Consider the following 20,277-nt stretch of genomic DNA (forward strand, 5'->3'; position numbering starts at 1 on the left):
GGGAAGAGAGAGGTGGAATTGTGGCCCGGGTTAACGAGTTGCCCGGGCTCTCCGCCGGCTGCGGGCAGTTTTGGTTAACGAGTTGCCCAGCCAACTTTTTGGCGCGGTTAGGGGCATAATTAGTGTTGTCCCCCTTGGCGGTAAAGTTAGGCGCCTCTTCGTTAACCGGCGCCGCTGCGTTAGCCGGAGCTCGCCTCGGTCGGTCGGTGGGCGGCCCTCCGGCGGGATTGCTCCCACCGTGGATGGATGGCGCGCCTCGACCGGCCAGAGGCCGTGGAACCCGCCCGCCCGAAAGTCCCAAGTTGTGACTCGAGACATCGGGTAGGCGCGGGGAGCTCCGGTGGTCCGGCCGAAAATGCCGCCGCCCGGCCGGCACAGCCCTCCGAATCGGTCCCCAGGCGGACTTCCGCCAGTGGGAATTGGTCCGAAAATTCGTACGGGCAAAGTTGAGATTCGGCCGTAAATGCCGCCACGCGGCCCGGGTTAACGATGTGGGGAGGCCCGTGCCGCCTGTCGACCACTCCTCGGTGATCGTGAAAACCGCCTCCCCATATATCTGCAGGAACCCCGCCAATGCCCCCGTACAGAAATCGCATGTGTCAAAGGGGCGGCCGAACTTGACCCCGGCGGCCGGGGCTCTGGAACTCCCGGCCGGCAGTGGCCGGCAAATCCGACCCGCATCCGGACTTCCGAGCCAGACTTGGTTAACGAATTGCACCTGGGTAACCAAAACTCCCTGGACCACCCGATCTCCGGACACATGGTTCAAGCTCACACACCCACCCACCCACCGCGCGGGCCCCGTGCGCCGTAGTATTGGAAGAGGTGGGCTGCGCCAGCTGGTTTTTTTTATCGAATTGTCAGGGTCCGGTCGGGTTAAGGATTTGACAGGGCCAGCTTGACGAAATTCAGTGAAGCGCGGCCAGCAAGGAGTTTCTGGTGAACATCGGCCGGGACATTTTCACGGCGGGGCAAGACGTAGTTGTTATTGAGGGTGAAGGGTTTGTCCTCAGCTGGTTGATTGTCGAATTGTCGGGACTGCCGGGCCGGTTACCGATTTGCCCGGCCGGCTTGGTTAACCATTTGCCCGAGCCGGGTTGGTTAACGAATTGTCAGGGTTGGGCTTGGTTACCCATTTGCCCGAGCCGGGTTGGTTAGCGAATTGCCATGGTTGGGTTGGTTAACGAATTGTCGGGTTTGGGCTTGGTTAACGACTTGACCGTGCAGGGTTGGTTAACGCCTTGTCAGGAGCGTGCGCGGTTGGTTCACGAAACTGCCTGTTCCGGGTTTCTAGAGCGTTGTCAGGCCCGGCCGGCCGGGTTAGCGGCTTGCCAGACCCAACTTGACGAAATTCAGTGCGGCGCGGGTGAACGGCGGGAGTAACTATGACTCTCTTAAGGGTAAGGAGGGGGGCCCATGGGCCAGCAAGGAGTTTCTGATGAACATCGGCCGGGACATTTTGACGGCGGGGCAAGACGTAGTTGTTATTGAGGGTGAAGGGTTTGTCCTCAGCTGGTTGATTGTCGAAAAGTCGGGGCTGCCGGGCCGGTTACCGATTTGCCCGGCCGGCTTGGTTAACCATTTGCCCGGGCCGGGTTGGTTAACGAATTGTCAGGGTTGGGCTTGGTTAACCATTTGCCCGGGCCGGGTTGGTTAGCGAATTGCCATGGCCGGGTTGGTTAACGCAGTTCAGGGTTGGGCTTGATTAACGATTTGCCCGAGCAGGGTTGGCTAACGCATTGTCAGGAGCGTGCGCGGTTGGTTCACGAAACTGCCTGTTCCGGGTTTCTAGAGCGTTGTCAGGCCCGGCCGGCCGGGTTAGCGGCTTGCCAGACCCAACTTGACGAAATTCAGTGCGGCGCGGGTAAACGGCGGGAGTGACTATGACTCTCTTAAGGTAAGGAGGGGGGCCCATGGGCCAGGAAGGAGTTTCTGATGAACATCGGCCGGGACATTTTGACGGCGGGGCAAGACGTCGTTGTTATTGAGGGTGAAGGGTTTGTCCTCAGCTGGTTGATTGTCGAATAGTCGGGGCTGCCGGGCCGGTTACCGATTTGCCCGGCCGGCTTGGTTAACCATTTGCCCGAGCCGGGTTGGTTAATGAATTGCCATGGCCGGGTTGGTTAACGCAGTTTCAGGGTTGGGCTTGATTAACGATTTGCCCGAGCAGGGTTGGCTAACGCATTGTCAGGAGCGTGCGCGGTTGGTTCACGAAACTGCCTGTTCCGGGTTTCTAGAGCGTTGTCAGGCCCGGCCGGCCGGGGTAGCGGGTTGCCAGACCCAACTTGACGAAATTCAGTGCGGCGCGGGTAAACGGCGGGAGTAACTATGACTCTCTTAAGGTAAGGAGGGGGGCCCATGGGCCAGCAAGGAGTTTCTGATGAACCTCGGCCGGGACATTTTGACGGCGGGGCAAGAACTAGTTGTTATTGAGGGCGAAGGGTTTGTCCTCAGCTGGTTGATTGTCGAATAGTCGGGGCTGCCGGGCCGGTTACCGATTTGCCCGGCCGGCTTGGTTAACCATTTGCCCGGGCCGGGTTGGTTAACGAATTGTCAGGTTTGGGCTTGGTTAACCATTTGCCCGGGCCGGGTTGGTTAGCGAATTGTCATGGTTGGGTTGGTTAACGAATTGTCGGGTTTGGGCTTGGTTAACGATTTGCCCGAGCAGGGTGGGTGAACACATTGTCAGGAGCGTGCGCAGTTGGTTCACGAAACTGCCTGTTCCGGGTTTCTAGAGCGTTGTCAGGCCCGGCCGGCCGGGTTAGCGGCTTGCCAGACCCAACTTGACGAAATTCAGTGCGGCGCGGGTAAACGGCGGGAGTAACTATGACTCTCTTAAGGTAAGGAGGGGGGCCCATGGGCCAGCAAGGAGTTTCTGATGAACCTCGGCCGGGACATTTTGACGGCGGGGCAAGAACTAGTTGTTATTGAGGGCGAAGGGTTTGTCCTCAGCGGGTTGATTGTCGAATTGTCGGGACTGCCGGGCCGGTTAGCGATTTGCCCGGCCGGCTTGGTTAACCATTTGCCCGAGCCGGGTTGGTTACCGAATTGTCTGGGTTGGGCTTGGTTAACCATTTGCCCGGGCCGGGTTGGTTAGCGAATTGCCATGGTTGGGTTGGTTATCGAATTGTCGGGTTTGGGCTTGGTTAACGATTTGCCCGAGCAGGGTGGGTGAACGCATTGTCAGGAGCGTGCGCGGTTGGTTCACGAAACTGCCTGTTCCGGGTTTCTAGAGCGTTGTCAGGCCCGGCCGGCCGGGTTAGCGGCTTGCCAGACCCAACTTGACGAAATTCAGTGCGGCGCGGGTAAACGGCGGGAGTAACTATGACTCTCTTAAGGTTATATAAGGAGGGGGGCCCATGGGCCAGGAAGGAGTTTCTGATGAACATCGGCCGGGACATTTTGACGGCGGGGCAAGACGTCGTTGTTATTGAGGGTGAAGGGTTTGTCCTCAGCTGGTTGATTGTCGAATAGTCGGGGCTGCCGGGCCGGTTACCGATTTGCCCGGCCGGCTTGGTTAACCATTTGCCCGGGCCGGGTTGGTTAACGAATTGTCAGGGTTGGGCTTGGTTAACCATTTGCCCGGGCCGGGTTGGTTAGCGAATTGCCATGGTTGGGTTGGTTAACGAATTGTCGGGTTTGGGCTTGGTTAACGACTTGACCGTGCAGGGTTGGTTAACGCCTTGTCAGGAGCGTGCGCGGTTGGTTCACGAAACTGCCTGTTCCGGGTTTCTAGAGCGTTGTCAGGCCCGGCCGGCCGGGTTAGCGGCTTGCCAGACCCAACTTGACGAAATTCAGTGCGGCGCGGGTGAACGGCGGGAGTAACTATGACTCTCTTAAGGGTAAGGAGGGGGGCCCATGGGCCAGCAAGGAGTTTCTGATGAACATCGGCCGGGACATTTTGACGGCGGGGCAAGACGTAGTTGTTATTGAGGGTGAAGGGTTTGTCCTCAGCTGGTTGATTGTCGAAAAGTCGGGGCTGCCGGGCCGGTTACCGATTTGCCCGGCCGGCTTGGTTAACCATTTGCCCGGGCCGGGTTGGTTAACGAATTGTCAGGGTTGGGCTTGGTTAACCATTTGCCCGGGCCGGGTTGGTTAGCGAATTGCCATGGCCGGGTTGGTTAACGCAGTTCAGGGTTGGGCTTGATTAACGATTTGCCCGAGCAGGGTTGGCTAACGCATTGTCAGGAGCGTGCGCGGTTGGTTCACGAAACTGCCTGTTCCGGGTTTCTAGAGCGTTGTCAGGCCCGGCCGGCCGGGTTAGCGGCTTGCCAGACCCAACTTGACGAAATTCAGTGCGGCGCGGGTAAACGGCGGGAGTGACTATGACTCTCTTAAGGTAAGGAGGGGGGCCCATGGGCCAGGAAGGAGTTTCTGATGAACATCGGCCGGGACATTTTGACGGCGGGGCAAGACGTCGTTGTTATTGAGGGTGAAGGGTTTGTCCTCAGCTGGTTGATTGTCGAATAGTCGGGGCTGCCGGGCCGGTTACCGATTTGCCCGGCCGGCTTGGTTAACCATTTGCCCGAGCCGGGTTGGTTAATGAATTGCCATGGCCGGGTTGGTTAACGCAGTTTCAGGGTTGGGCTTGATTAACGATTTGCCCGAGCAGGGTTGGCTAACGCATTGTCAGGAGCGTGCGCGGTTGGTTCACGAAACTGCCTGTTCCGGGTTTCTAGAGCGTTGTCAGGCCCGGCCGGCCGGGGTAGCGGGTTGCCAGACCCAACTTGACGAAATTCAGTGCGGCGCGGGTAAACGGCGGGAGTAACTATGACTCTCTTAAGGTAAGGAGGGGGGCCCATGGGCCAGCAAGGAGTTTCTGATGAACCTCGGCCGGGACATTTTGACGGCGGGGCAAGAACTAGTTGTTATTGAGGGCGAAGGGTTTGTCCTCAGCTGGTTGATTGTCGAATAGTCGGGGCTGCCGGGCCGGTTACCGATTTGCCCGGCCGGCTTGGTTAACCATTTGCCCGGGCCGGGTTGGTTAACGAATTGTCAGGTTTGGGCTTGGTTAACCATTTGCCCGGGCCGGGTTGGTTAGCGAATTGTCATGGTTGGGTTGGTTAACGAATTGTCGGGTTTGGGCTTGGTTAACGATTTGCCCGAGCAGGGTGGGTGAACACATTGTCAGGAGCGTGCGCAGTTGGTTCACGAAACTGCCTGTTCCGGGTTTCTAGAGCGTTGTCAGGCCCGGCCGGCCGGGTTAGCGGCTTGCCAGACCCAACTTGACGAAATTCAGTGCGGCGCGGGTAAACGGCGGGAGTAACTATGACTCTCTTAAGGTAAGGAGGGGGGCCCATGGGCCAGCAAGGAGTTTCTGATGAACCTCGGCCGGGACATTTTGACGGCGGGGCAAGAACTAGTTGTTATTGAGGGCGAAGGGTTTGTCCTCAGCGGGTTGATTGTCGAATTGTCGGGACTGCCGGGCCGGTTAGCGATTTGCCCGGCCGGCTTGGTTAACCATTTGCCCGAGCCGGGTTGGTTACCGAATTGTCTGGGTTGGGCTTGGTTAACCATTTGCCCGGGCCGGGTTGGTTAGCGAATTGCCATGGTTGGGTTGGTTATCGAATTGTCGGGTTTGGGCTTGGTTAACGATTTGCCCGAGCAGGGTGGGTGAACGCATTGTCAGGAGCGTGCGCGGTTGGTTCACGAAACTGCCTGTTCCGGGTTTCTAGAGCGTTGTCAGGCCCGGCCGGCCGGGTTAGCGGCTTGCCAGACCCAACTTGACGAAATTCAGTGCGGCGCGGGTAAACGGCGGGAGTAACTATGACTCTCTTAAGGTTATATAAGGAGGGGGGCCCATGGGCCAGGAAGGAGTTTCTGATGAACCTCGGCCGGGACATTTTGACGGCGGGGCAAGAACTAGTTGTTATTGAGGGCGAAGGGTTTGTCCTCAGCGGGTTGATTGTCGAATTGTCGGGACTGCCGGGCCGGTTAGCGATTTGCCCGGCCGGCTTGGTTAACCATTTGCCCGAGCCGGGTTGGTTACCGAATTGTCTGGGTTGGGCTTGGTTAACCATTTGCCCGGGCCGGGTTGGTTAGCGAATTGCCATGGTTGGGTTGGTTATCGAATTGTCGGGTTTGGGCTTGGTTAACGATTTGCCCGAGCAGGGTGGGTGAACGCATTGTCAGGAGCGTGCGCGGTTGGTTCACGAAACTGCCTGTTCCGGGTTTCTAGAGCGTTGTCAGGCCCGGCCGGCCGGGTTAGCGGCTTGCCAGACCCAACTTGACGAAATTCAGTGCGGCGCGGGTAAACGGCGGGAGTAACTATGACTCTCTTAAGGTTATATAAGGAGGGGGGCCCATGGGCCAGGAAGGAGTTTCTGATGAACATCGGCCGGGACATTTTGACGGCGGGGCAAGACGTCGTTGTTATTGAGGGTGAAGGGTTTGTCCTCAGCTGGTTGATTGTCGAATAGTCGGGGCTGCCGGGCCGGTTACCGATTTGCCCGGCCGGCTTGGTTAACCATTTGCCCGGGCCGGGTTGGTTAACGAATTGTCAGGGTTGGGCTTGGTTAACCATTTGCCCGGGCCGGGTTGGTTAGCGAATTGCCATGGTTGGGTTGGTTAACGAATTGTCGGGTTTGGGCTTGGTTAACGACTTGACCGTGCAGGGTTGGTTAACGCCTTGTCAGGAGCGTGCGCGGTTGGTTCACGAAACTGCCTGTTCCGGGTTTCTAGAGCGTTGTCAGGCCCGGCCGGCCGGGTTAGCGGCTTGCCAGACCCAACTTGACGAAATTCAGTGCGGCGCGGGTGAACGGCGGGAGTAACTATGACTCTCTTAAGGGTAAGGAGGGGGGCCCATGGGCCAGCAAGGAGTTTCTGATGAACATCGGCCGGGACATTTTGACGGCGGGGCAAGACGTAGTTGTTATTGAGGGTGAAGGGTTTGTCCTCAGCTGGTTGATTGTCGAAAAGTCGGGGCTGCCGGGCCGGTTACCGATTTGCCCGGCCGGCTTGGTTAACCATTTGCCCGGGCCGGGTTGGTTAACGAATTGTCAGGGTTGGGCTTGGTTAACCATTTGCCCGGGCCGGGTTGGTTAGCGAATTGCCATGGCCGGGTTGGTTAACGCAGTTCAGGGTTGGGCTTGATTAACGATTTGCCCGAGCAGGGTTGGCTAACGCATTGTCAGGAGCGTGCGCGGTTGGTTCACGAAACTGCCTGTTCCGGGTTTCTAGAGCGTTGTCAGGCCCGGCCGGCCGGGTTAGCGGCTTGCCAGACCCAACTTGACGAAATTCAGTGCGGCGCGGGTAAACGGCGGGAGTGACTATGACTCTCTTAAGGTAAGGAGGGGGGCCCATGGGCCAGGAAGGAGTTTCTGATGAACATCGGCCGGGACATTTTGACGGCGGGGCAAGACGTCGTTGTTATTGAGGGTGAAGGGTTTGTCCTCAGCTGGTTGATTGTCGAATAGTCGGGGCTGCCGGGCCGGTTACCGATTTGCCCGGCCGGCTTGGTTAACCATTTGCCCGAGCCGGGTTGGTTAATGAATTGCCATGGCCGGGTTGGTTAACGCAGTTTCAGGGTTGGGCTTGATTAACGATTTGCCCGAGCAGGGTTGGCTAACGCATTGTCAGGAGCGTGCGCGGTTGGTTCACGAAACTGCCTGTTCCGGGTTTCTAGAGCGTTGTCAGGCCCGGCCGGCCGGGGTAGCGGGTTGCCAGACCCAACTTGACGAAATTCAGTGCGGCGCGGGTAAACGGCGGGAGTAACTATGACTCTCTTAAGGTAAGGAGGGGGGCCCATGGGCCAGCAAGGAGTTTCTGATGAACCTCGGCCGGGACATTTTGACGGCGGGGCAAGAACTAGTTGTTATTGAGGGCGAAGGGTTTGTCCTCAGCTGGTTGATTGTCGAATAGTCGGGGCTGCCGGGCCGGTTACCGATTTGCCCGGCCGGCTTGGTTAACCATTTGCCCGGGCCGGGTTGGTTAACGAATTGTCAGGTTTGGGCTTGGTTAACCATTTGCCCGGGCCGGGTTGGTTAGCGAATTGTCATGGTTGGGTTGGTTAACGAATTGTCGGGTTTGGGCTTGGTTAACGATTTGCCCGAGCAGGGTGGGTGAACACATTGTCAGGAGCGTGCGCAGTTGGTTCACGAAACTGCCTGTTCCGGGTTTCTAGAGCGTTGTCAGGCCCGGCCGGCCGGGTTAGCGGCTTGCCAGACCCAACTTGACGAAATTCAGTGCGGCGCGGGTAAACGGCGGGAGTAACTATGACTCTCTTAAGGTAAGGAGGGGGGCCCATGGGCCAGCAAGGAGTTTCTGATGAACCTCGGCCGGGACATTTTGACGGCGGGGCAAGAACTAGTTGTTATTGAGGGCGAAGGGTTTGTCCTCAGCGGGTTGATTGTCGAATTGTCGGGACTGCCGGGCCGGTTAGCGATTTGCCCGGCCGGCTTGGTTAACCATTTGCCCGAGCCGGGTTGGTTACCGAATTGTCTGGGTTGGGCTTGGTTAACCATTTGCCCGGGCCGGGTTGGTTAGCGAATTGCCATGGTTGGGTTGGTTATCGAATTGTCGGGTTTGGGCTTGGTTAACGATTTGCCCGAGCAGGGTGGGTGAACGCATTGTCAGGAGCGTGCGCGGTTGGTTCACGAAACTGCCTGTTCCGGGTTTCTAGAGCGTTGTCAGGCCCGGCCGGCCGGGTTAGCGGCTTGCCAGACCCAACTTGACGAAATTCAGTGCGGCGCGGGTAAACGGCGGGAGTAACTATGACTCTCTTAAGGTTATATAAGGAGGGGGGCCCATGGGCCAGGAAGGAGTTTCTGATGAACATCGGCCGGGACATTTTGACGGCGGGGCAAGACGTCGTTGTTATTGAGGGTGAAGGGTTTGTCCTCAGCTGGTTGATTGTCGAATAGTCGGGGCTGCCGGGCCGGTTACCGATTTGCCCGGCCGGCTTGGTTAACCATTTGCCCGGGCCGGGTTGGTTAACGAATTGTCAGGGTTGGGCTTGGTTAACCATTTGCCCGGGCCGGGTTGGTTAGCGAATTGCCATGGTTGGGTTGGTTAACGAATTGTCGGGTTTGGGCTTGGTTAACGACTTGACCGTGCAGGGTTGGTTAACGCCTTGTCAGGAGCGTGCGCGGTTGGTTCACGAAACTGCCTGTTCCGGGTTTCTAGAGCATTGTCAGGCCCGGCCGGCCGGGTTAGCGGCTTGCCAGACCCAACTTGACGAAATTCAGTGCGGCGCGGGTAAACGGCGGGAGTAACTATGACTCTCTTAAGGTAAGGAGGGGGGCCCATGGGCCAGCAAGGAGTTTCTGATGAACATCGGCCGGGACATTTTGACGGCGGGGCAAGAACTAGTTGTTATTGAGGGTGAAGGGTTTGTCCTCAGCTGGTTGATTGTCGAATAGTCGGGGCTGCCGGGCCGGTTACCGATTTGCCCGGCCGGCTTGGTTAACCATTTGCCCGAGCCGGGTTGGTTAATGAATTGCCATGGCCGGGTTGGTTAACGCAGTTTCAGGGTTGGGCTTGATTAACGATTTGCCCGAGCAGGGTTGGCTAACGCATTGTCAGGAGCGTGCGCGGTTGGTTCACGAAACTGCCTGTTCCGGGTTTCTAGAGCGTTGTCAGGCCCGGCCGGCCGGGTTAGCGGGTTGCCAGACCCAACTTGACGAAATTCAGTGCGGCGCGGGTAAACGGCGGGAGTAACTATGACTCTCTTAAGGTTAAGGAGGGGGGCCCATGGGCCAGCAAGGAGTTTCTGGTGAACATCGGCCGGGACATTTTGACGGCGGGGCAAGAACTAGTTGTTATTGAGGGCGAAGGGTTTGTCCTCAGCTGGTTGATTGTCGAATTGTCGGGACTGCCGGGCCGGTTACCGATTTGCCCGGCCGGCTTGGTTAACCATTTGCCCGGGCCGGGTTGGTTAGCGAATTGCCATGGCCGGGTTGGTTAACGCAGTTCAGGGTTGGGCTTGATTAACGATTTGCCCGAGCAGGGTTGGCTAACGCATTGTCAGGAGCGTGCGCGGTTGGTTCACGAAACTGCCTGTTCCGGGTTTCTAGAGCGTTGTCAGGCCCGGCCGGCCGGGTTAGCGGCTTGCCAGACCCAACTTGACGAAATTCAGTGCGGCGCGGGTAAACGGCGGGAGTGACTATGACTCTCTTAAGGTAAGGAGGGGGGCCCATGGGCCAGGAAGGAGTTTCTGATGAACATCGGCCGGGACATTTTGACGGCGGGGCAAGACGTCGTTGTTATTGAGGGTGAAGGGTTTGTCCTCAGCTGGTTGATTGTCGAATAGTCGGGGCTGCCGGGCCGGTTACCGATTTGCCCGGCCGGCTTGGTTAACCATTTGCCCGAGCCGGGTTGGTTAATGAATTGCCATGGCCGGGTTGGTTAACGCAGTTTCAGGGTTGGGCTTGATTAACGATTTGCCCGAGCAGGGTTGGCTAACGCATTGTCAGGAGCGTGCGCGGTTGGTTCACGAAACTGCCTGTTCCGGGTTTCTAGAGCGTTGTCAGGCCCGGCCGGCCGGGGTAGCGGGTTGCCAGACCCAACTTGACGAAATTCAGTGCGGCGCGGGTAAACGGCGGGAGTAACTATGACTCTCTTAAGGTAAGGAGGGGGGCCCATGGGCCAGCAAGGAGTTTCTGATGAACCTCGGCCGGGACATTTTGACGGCGGGGCAAGAACTAGTTGTTATTGAGGGCGAAGGGTTTGTCCTCAGCTGGTTGATTGTCGAATAGTCGGGGCTGCCGGGCCGGTTACCGATTTGCCCGGCCGGCTTGGTTAACCATTTGCCCGGGCCGGGTTGGTTAACGAATTGTCAGGTTTGGGCTTGGTTAACCATTTGCCCGGGCCGGGTTGGTTAGCGAATTGTCATGGTTGGGTTGGTTAACGAATTGTCGGGTTTGGGCTTGGTTAACGATTTGCCCGAGCAGGGTGGGTGAACACATTGTCAGGAGCGTGCGCAGTTGGTTCACGAAACTGCCTGTTCCGGGTTTCTAGAGCGTTGTCAGGCCCGGCCGGCCGGGTTAGCGGCTTGCCAGACCCAACTTGACGAAATTCAGTGCGGCGCGGGTAAACGGCGGGAGTAACTATGACTCTCTTAAGGTAAGGAGGGGGGCCCATGGGCCAGCAAGGAGTTTCTGATGAACCTCGGCCGGGACATTTTGACGGCGGGGCAAGAACTAGTTGTTATTGAGGGCGAAGGGTTTGTCCTCAGCGGGTTGATTGTCGAATTGTCGGGACTGCCGGGCCGGTTAGCGATTTGCCCGGCCGGCTTGGTTAACCATTTGCCCGAGCCGGGTTGGTTACCGAATTGTCTGGGTTGGGCTTGGTTAACCATTTGCCCGGGCCGGGTTGGTTAGCGAATTGCCATGGTTGGGTTGGTTATCGAATTGTCGGGTTTGGGCTTGGTTAACGATTTGCCCGAGCAGGGTGGGTGAACGCATTGTCAGGAGCGTGCGCGGTTGGTTCACGAAACTGCCTGTTCCGGGTTTCTAGAGCGTTGTCAGGCCCGGCCGGCCGGGTTAGCGGCTTGCCAGACCCAACTTGACGAAATTCAGTGCGGCGCGGGTAAACGGCGGGAGTAACTATGACTCTCTTAAGGTTATATAAGGAGGGGGGCCCATGGGCCAGGAAGGAGTTTCTGATGAACATCGGCCGGGACATTTTGACGGCGGGGCAAGACGTCGTTGTTATTGAGGGTGAAGGGTTTGTCCTCAGCTGGTTGATTGTCGAATAGTCGGGGCTGCCGGGCCGGTTACCGATTTGCCCGGCCGGCTTGGTTAACCATTTGCCCGGGCCGGGTTGGTTAACGAATTGTCAGGGTTGGGCTTGGTTAACCATTTGCCCGGGCCGGGTTGGTTAGCGAATTGCCATGGTTGGGTTGGTTAACGAATTGTCGGGTTTGGGCTTGGTTAACGACTTGACCGTGCAGGGTTGGTTAACGCCTTGTCAGGAGCGTGCGCGGTTGGTTCACGAAACTGCCTGTTCCGGGTTTCTAGAGCATTGTCAGGCCCGGCCGGCCGGGTTAGCGGCTTGCCAGACCCAACTTGACGAAATTCAGTGCGGCGCGGGTAAACGGCGGGAGTAACTATGACTCTCTTAAGGTAAGGAGGGGGGCCCATGGGCCAGCAAGGAGTTTCTGATGAACATCGGCCGGGACATTTTGACGGCGGGGCAAGAACTAGTTGTTATTGAGGGTGAAGGGTTTGTCCTCAGCTGGTTGATTGTCGAATAGTCGGGGCTGCCGGGCCGGTTACCGATTTGCCCGGCCGGCTTGGTTAACCATTTGCCCGAGCCGGGTTGGTTAATGAATTGCCATGGCCGGGTTGGTTAACGCAGTTTCAGGGTTGGGCTTGATTAACGATTTGCCCGAGCAGGGTTGGCTAACGCATTGTCAGGAGCGTGCGCGGTTGGTTCACGAAACTGCCTGTTCCGGGTTTCTAGAGCGTTGTCAGGCCCGGCCGGCCGGGTTAGCGGGTTGCCAGACCCAACTTGACGAAATTCAGTGCGGCGCGGGTAAACGGCGGGAGTAACTATGACTCTCTTAAGGTTAAGGAGGGGGGCCCATGGGCCAGCAAGGAGTTTCTGGTGAACATCGGCCGGGACATTTTGACGGCGGGGCAAGAACTAGTTGTTATTGAGGGCGAAGGGTTTGTCCTCAGCTGGTTGATTGTCGAATTGTCGGGACTGCCGGGCCGGTTACCGATTTGCCCGGCCGGCTTGGTTAACCATTTGCCCGGGCCGGGTTGGTTAGCGAATTGCCATGGCCGGGTTGGTTAACGCAGTTCAGGGTTGGGCTTGATTAACGATTTGCCCGAGCAGGGTTGGCTAACGCATTGTCAGGAGCGTGCGCGGTTGGTTCACGAAACTGCCTGTTCCGGGTTTCTAGAGCGTTGTCAGGCCCGGCCGGCCGGGTTAGCGGCTTGCCAGACCCAACTTGACGAAATTCAGTGCGGCGCGGGTAAACGGCGGGAGTGACTATGACTCTCTTAAGGTAAGGAGGGGGGCCCATGGGCCAGGAAGGAGTTTCTGATGAACATCGGCCGGGACATTTTGACGGCGGGGCAAGACGTCGTTGTTATTGAGGGTGAAGGGTTTGTCCTCAGCTGGTTGATTGTCGAATAGTCGGGGCTGCCGGGCCGGTTACCGATTTGCCCGGCCGGCTTGGTTAACCATTTGCCCGAGCCGGGTTGGTTAATGAATTGCCATGGCCGGGTTGGTTAACGCAGTTTCAGGGTTGGGCTTGATTAACGATTTGCCCGAGCAGGGTTGGCTAACGCATTGTCAGGAGCGTGCGCGGTTGGTTCACGAAACTGCCTGTTCCGGGTTTCTAGAGCGTTGTCAGGCCCGGCCGGCCGGGGTAGCGGGTTGCCAGACCCAACTTGACGAAATTCAGTGCGGCGCGGGTAAACGGCGGGAGTAACTATGACTCTCTTAAGGTAAGGAGGGGGGCCCATGGGCCAGCAAGGAGTTTCTGATGAACCTCGGCCGGGACATTTTGACGGCGGGGCAAGAACTAGTTGTTATTGAGGGCGAAGGGTTTGTCCTCAGCTGGTTGATTGTCGAATAGTCGGGGCTGCCGGGCCGGTTACCGATTTGCCCGGCCGGCTTGGTTAACCATTTGCCCGGGCCGGGTTGGTTAACGAATTGTCAGGTTTGGGCTTGGTTAACCATTTGCCCGGGCCGGGTTGGTTAGCGAATTGTCATGGTTGGGTTGGTTAACGAATTGTCGGGTTTGGGCTTGGTTAACGATTTGCCCGAGCAGGGTGGGTGAACACATTGTCAGGAGCGTGCGCAGTTGGTTCACGAAACTGCCTGTTCCGGGTTTCTAGAGCGTTGTCAGGCCCGGCCGGCCGGGTTAGCGGCTTGCCAGACCCAACTTGACGAAATTCAGTGCGGCGCGGGTAAACGGCGGGAGTAACTATGACTCTCTTAAGGTAAGGAGGGGGGCCCATGGGCCAGCAAGGAGTTTCTGATGAACCTCGGCCGGGACATTTTGACGGCGGGGCAAGAACTAGTTGTTATTGAGGGCGAAGGGTTTGTCCTCAGCGGGTTGATTGTCGAATTGTCGGGACTGCCGGGCCGGTTAGCGATTTGCCCGGCCGGCTTGGTTAACCATTTGCCCGAGCCGGGTTGGTTACCGAATTGTCTGGGTTGGGCTTGGTTAACCATTTGCCCGGGCCGGGTTGGTTAGCGAATTGCCATGGTTGGGTTGGTTATCGAATTGTCGGGTTTGGGCTTGGTTAACGATTTGCCCGAGCAGGGTGGGTGAACGCATTGTCAGGAGCGTGCGCGGTTGGTTCACGAAACTGCCTGTTCCGGGTTTCTAGAGCGTTGTCAGGCCCGGCCGGCCGGGTTAGCGGCTTGCCAGACCCAACTTGACGAAATTCAGTGCGGCGCGGGTAAACGGCGGGAGTAACTATGACTCTCTTAAGGTTATATAAGGAGGGGGGCCCATGGGCCAGGAAGGAGTTTCTGATGAACCTCGGCCGGGACATTTTGACGGCGGGGCAAGAACTAGTTGTTATTGAGGGCGAAGGGTTTGTCCTCAGCGGGTTGATTGTCGAATTGTCGGGACTGCCGGGCCGGTTAGCGATTTGCCCGGCCGGCTTGGTTAACCATTTGCCCGAGCCGGGTTGGTTACCGAATTGTCTGGGTTGGGCTTGGTTAACCATTTGCCCGGGCCGGGTTGGTTAGCGAATTGCCATGGTTGGGTTGGTTATCGAATTGTCGGGTTTGGGCTTGGTTAACGATTTGCCCGAGCAGGGTGGGTGAACGCATTGTCAGGAGCGTGCGCGGTTGGTTCACGAAACTGCCTGTTCCGGGTTTCTAGAGCGTTGTCAGGCCCGGCCGGCCGGGTTAGCGGCTTGCCAGACCCAACTTGACGAAATTCAGTGCGGCGCGGGTAAACGGCGGGAGTAACTATGACTCTCTTAAGGTTATATAAGGAGGGGGGCCCATGGGCCAGGAAGGAGTTTCTGATGAACATCGGCCGGGACATTTTGACGGCGGGGCAAGACGTCGTTGTTATTGAGGGTGAAGGGTTTGTCCTCAGCTGGTTGATTGTCGAATAGTCGGGGCTGCCGGGCCGGTTACCGATTTGCCCGGCCGGCTTGGTTAACCATTTGCCCGGGCCGGGTTGGTTAACGAATTGTCAGGGTTGGGCTTGGTTAACCATTTGCCCGGGCCGGGTTGGTTAGCGAATTGCCATGGTTGGGTTGGTTAACGAATTGTCGGGTTTGGGCTTGGTTAACGACTTGACCGTGCAGGGTTGGTTAACGCCTTGTCAGGAGCGTGCGCGGTTGGTTCACGAAACTGCCTGTTCCGGGTTTCTAGAGCGTTGTCAGGCCCGGCCGGCCGGGTTAGCGGCTTGCCAGACCCAACTTGACGAAATTCAGTGCGGCGCGGGTGAACGGCGGGAGTAACTATGACTCTCTTAAGGGTAAGGAGGGGGGCCCATGGGCCAGCAAGGAGTTTCTGATGAACATCGGCCGGGACATTTTGACGGCGGGGCAAGACGTAGTTGTTATTGAGGGTGAAGGGTTTGTCCTCAGCTGGTTGATTGTCGAAAAGTCGGGGCTGCCGGGCCGGTTACCGATTTGCCCGGCCGGCTTGGTTAACCATTTGCCCGGGCCGGGTTGGTTAACGAATTGTCAGGGTTGGGCTTGGTTAACCATTTGCCCGGGCCGGGTTGGTTAGCGAATTGCCATGGCCGGGTTGGTTAACGCAGTTCAGGGTTGGGCTTGATTAACGATTTGCCCGAGCAGGGTTGGCTAACGCATTGTCAGGAGCGTGCGCGGTTGGTTCACGAAACTGCCTGTTCCGGGTTTCTAGAGCGTTGTCAGGCCCGGCCGGCCGGGTTAGCGGCTTGCCAGACCCAACTTGACGAAATTCAGTGCGGCGCGGGTAAACGGCGGGAGTGACTATGACTCTCTTAAGGTAAGGAGGGGGGCCCATGGGCCAGGAAGGAGTTTCTGATGAACATCGGCCGGGACATTTTGACGGCGGGGCAAGACGTCGTTGTTATTGAGGGTGAAGGGTTTGTCCTCAGCTGGTTGATTGTCGAATAGTCGGGGCTGCCGGGCCGGTTACCGATTTGCCCGGCCGGCTTGGTTAACCATTTGCCCGAGCCGGGTTGGTTAATGAATTGCCATGGCCGGGTTGGTTAACGCAGTTTCAGGGTTGGGCTTGATTAACGATTTGCCCGAGCAGGGTTGGCTAACGCATTGTCAGGAGCGTGCGCGGTTGGTTCACGAAACTGCCTGTTCCGGGTTTCTAGAGCGTTGTCAGGCCCGGCCGGCCGGGGTAGCGGGTTGCCAGACCCAACTTGACGAAATTCAGTGCGGCGCGGGTAAACGGCGGGAGTAACTATGACTCTCTTAAGGTAAGGAGGGGGGCCCATGGGCCAGCAAGGAGTTTCTGATGAACCTCGGCCGGGACATTTTGACGGCGGGGCAAGAACTAGTTGTTATTGAGGGCGAAGGGTTTGTCCTCAGCTGGTTGATTGTCGAATAGTCGGGGCTGCCGGGCCGGTTACCGATTTGCCCGGCCGGCTTGGTTAACCATTTGCCCGGGCCGGGTTGGTTAACGAATTGTCAGGTTTGGGCTTGGTTAACCATTTGCCCGGGCCGGGTTGGTTAGCGAATTGTCATGGTTGGGTTGGTTAACGAATTGTCGGGTTTGGGCTTGGTTAACGATTTGCCCGAGCAGGGTGGGTGAACACATTGTCAGGAGCGTGCGCAGTTGGTTCACGAAACTGCCTGTTCCGGGTTTCTAGAGCGTTGTCAGGCCCGGCCGGCCGGGTTAGCGGCTTGCCAGACCCAACTTGACGAAATTCAGTGCGGCGCGGGTAAACGGCGGGAGTAACTATGACTCTCTTAAGGTAAGGAGGGGGGCCCATGGGCCAGCAAGGAGTTTCTGATGAACCTCGGCCGGGACATTTTGACGGCGGGGCAAGAACTAGTTGTTATTGAGGGCGAAGGGTTTGTCCTCAGCGGGTTGATTGTCGAATTGTCGGGACTGCCGGGCCGGTTAGCGATTTGCCCGGCCGGCTTGGTTAACCATTTGCCCGAGCCGGGTTGGTTACCGAATTGTCTGGGTTGGGCTTGGTTAACCATTTGCCCGGGCCGGGTTGGTTAGCGAATTGCCATGGTTGGGTTGGTTATCGAATTGTCGGGTTTGGGCTTGGTTAACGATTTGCCCGAGCAGGGTGGGTGAACGCATTGTCAGGAGCGTGCGCGGTTGGTTCACGAAACTGCCTGTTCCGGGTTTCTAGAGCGTTGTCAGGCCCGGCCGGCCGGGTTAGCGGCTTGCCAGACCCAACTTGACGAAATTCAGTGCGGCGCGGGTAAACGGCGGGAGTAACTATGACTCTCTTAAGGTTATATAAGGAGGGGGGCCCATGGGCCAGGAAGGAGTTTCTGATGAACATCGGCCGGGACATTTTGACGGCGGGGCAAGACGTCGTTGTTATTGAGGGTGAAGGGTTTGTCCTCAGCTGGTTGATTGTCGAATAGTCGGGGCTGCCGGGCCGGTTACCGATTTGCCCGGCCGGCTTGGTTAACCATTTGCCCGGGCCGGGTTGGTTAACGAATTGTCAGGGTTGGGCTTGGTTAACCATTTGCCCGGGCCGGGTTGGTTAGCGAATTGCCATGGTTGGGTTGGTTAACGAATTGTCGGGTTTGGGCTTGGTTAACGACTTGACCGTGCAGGGTTGGTTAACGCCTTGTCAGGAGCGTGCGCGGTTGGTTCACGAAACTGCCTGTTCCGGGTTTCTAGAGCATTGTCAGGCCCGGCGGCGGGTTAGCGGCTTGCCAGACCCAACTTGACGAAATTCAGTGCGGCGCGGGTAAACGGCGGGAGTAACTATGACTCTCTTAAGGTAAGGAGGGGGGCCCATGGGCCAGCAAGGAGTTTCTGATGAACATCGGCCGGGACATTTTGACGGCGGGGCAAGAACTAGTTGTTATTGAGGGTGAAGGGTTTGTCCTCAGCTGGTTGATTGTCGAATAGTCGGGGCTGCCGGGCCGGTTACCGATTTGCCCGGCCGGCTTGGTTAACCATTTGCCCGAGCCGGGTTGGTTAATGAATTGCCATGGCCGGGTTGGTTAACGCAGTTTCAGGGTTGGGCTTGATTAACGATTTGCCCGAGCAGGGTTGGCTAACGCATTGTCAGGAGCGTGCGCGGTTGGTTCACGAAACTGCCTGTTCCGGGTTTCTAGAGCGTTGTCAGGCCCGGCCGGCCGGGTTAGCGGGTTGCCAGACCCAACTTGACGAAATTCAGTGCGGCGCGGGTAAACGGCGGGAGTAACTATGACTCTCTTAAGGTTAAGGAGGGGGGCCCATGGGCCAGCAAGGAGTTTCTGGTGAACATCGGCCGGGACATTTTGACGGCGGGGCAAGAACTAGTTGTTATTGAGGGCGAAGGGTTTGTCCTCAGCTGGTTGATTGTCGAATTGTCGGGACTGCCGGGCCGGTTACCGATTTGCCCGGCCGGCTTGGTTAACCATTTGCCCGGGCCGGGTTGGTTAGCGAATTGCCATGGCCGGGTTGGTTAACGCAGTTCAGGGTTGGGCTTGATTAACGATTTGCCCGAGCAGGGTTGGCTAACGCATTGTCAGGAGCGTGCGCGGTTGGTTCACGAAACTGCCTGTTCCGGGTTTCTAGAGCGTTGTCAGGCCCGGCCGGCCGGGTTAGCGGCTTGCCAGACCCAACTTGACGAAATTCAGTGCGGCGCGGGTAAACGGCGGGAGTGACTATGACTCTCTTAAGGTAAGGAGGGGGGCCCATGGGCCAGGAAGGAGTTTCTGATGAACATCGGCCGGGACATTTTGACGGCGGGGCAAGACGTCGTTGTTATTGAGGGTGAAGGGTTTGTCCTCAGCTGGTTGATTGTCGAATAGTCGGGGCTGCCGGGCCGGTTACCGATTTGCCCGGCCGGCTTGGTTAACCATTTGCCCGAGCCGGGTTGGTTAATGAATTGCCATGGCCGGGTTGGTTAACGCAGTTTCAGGGTTGGGCTTGATTAACGATTTGCCCGAGCAGGGTTGGCTAACGCATTGTCAGGAGCGTGCGCGGTTGGTTCACGAAACTGCCTGTTCCGGGTTTCTAGAGCGTTGTCAGGCCCGGCCGGCCGGGGTAGCGGGTTGCCAGACCCAACTTGACGAAATTCAGTGCGGCGCGGGTAAACGGCGGGAGTAACTATGACTCTCTTAAGGTAAGGAGGGGGGCCCATGGGCCAGCAAGGAGTTTCTGATGAACCTCGGCCGGGACATTTTGACGGCGGGGCAAGAACTAGTTGTTATTGAGGGCGAAGGGTTTGTCCTCAGCTGGTTGATTGTCGAATAGTCGGGGCTGCCGGGCCGGTTACCGATTTGCCCGGCCGGCTTGGTTAACCATTTGCCCGGGCCGGGTTGGTTAACGAATTGTCAGGTTTGGGCTTGGTTAACCATTTGCCCGGGCCGGGTTGGTTAGCGAATTGTCATGGTTGGGTTGGTTAACGAATTGTCGGGTTTGGGCTTGGTTAACGATTTGCCCGAGCAGGGTGGGTGAACACATTGTCAGGAGCGTGCGCAGTTGGTTCACGAAACTGCCTGTTCCGGGTTTCTAGAGCGTTGTCAGGCCCGGCCGGCCGGGTTAGCGGCTTGCCAGACCCAACTTGACGAAATTCAGTGCGGCGCGGGTAAACGGCGGGAGTAACTATGACTCTCTTAAGGTAAGGAGGGGGGCCCATGGGCCAGCAAGGAGTTTCTGATGAACCTCGGCCGGGACATTTTGACGGCGGGGCAAGAACTAGTTGTTATTGAGGGCGAAGGGTTTGTCCTCAGCGGGTTGATTGTCGAATTGTCGGGACTGCCGGGCCGGTTAGCGATTTGCCCGGCCGGCTTGGTTAACCATTTGCCCGAGCCGGGTTGGTTACCGAATTGTCTGGGTTGGGCTTGGTTAACCATTTGCCCGGGCCGGGTTGGTTAGCGAATTGCCATGGTTGGGTTGGTTATCGAATTGTCGGGTTTGGGCTTGGTTAACGATTTGCCCGAGCAGGGTGGGTGAACGCATTGTCAGGAGCGTGCGCGGTTGGTTCACGAAACTGCCTGTTCCGGGTTTCTAGAGCGTTGTCAGGCCCGGCCGGCCGGGTTAGCGGCTTGCCAGACCCAACTTGACGAAATTCAGTGCGGCGCGGGTAAACGGCGGGAGTAACTATGACTCTCTTAAGGTTATATAAGGAGGGGGGCCCATGGGCCAGGAAGGAGTTTCTGATGAACATCGGCCGGGACATTTTGACGGCGGGGCAAGACGTCGTTGTTATTGAGGGTGAAGGGT

The sequence above is a fragment of the Mobula birostris genome, chromosome 12 (assembly GCF_030028105.1).
Source record: "Mobula birostris isolate sMobBir1 chromosome 12, sMobBir1.hap1, whole genome shotgun sequence".
NCBI lineage: Eukaryota > Metazoa > Chordata > Chondrichthyes > Myliobatiformes > Myliobatidae > Mobula > Mobula birostris.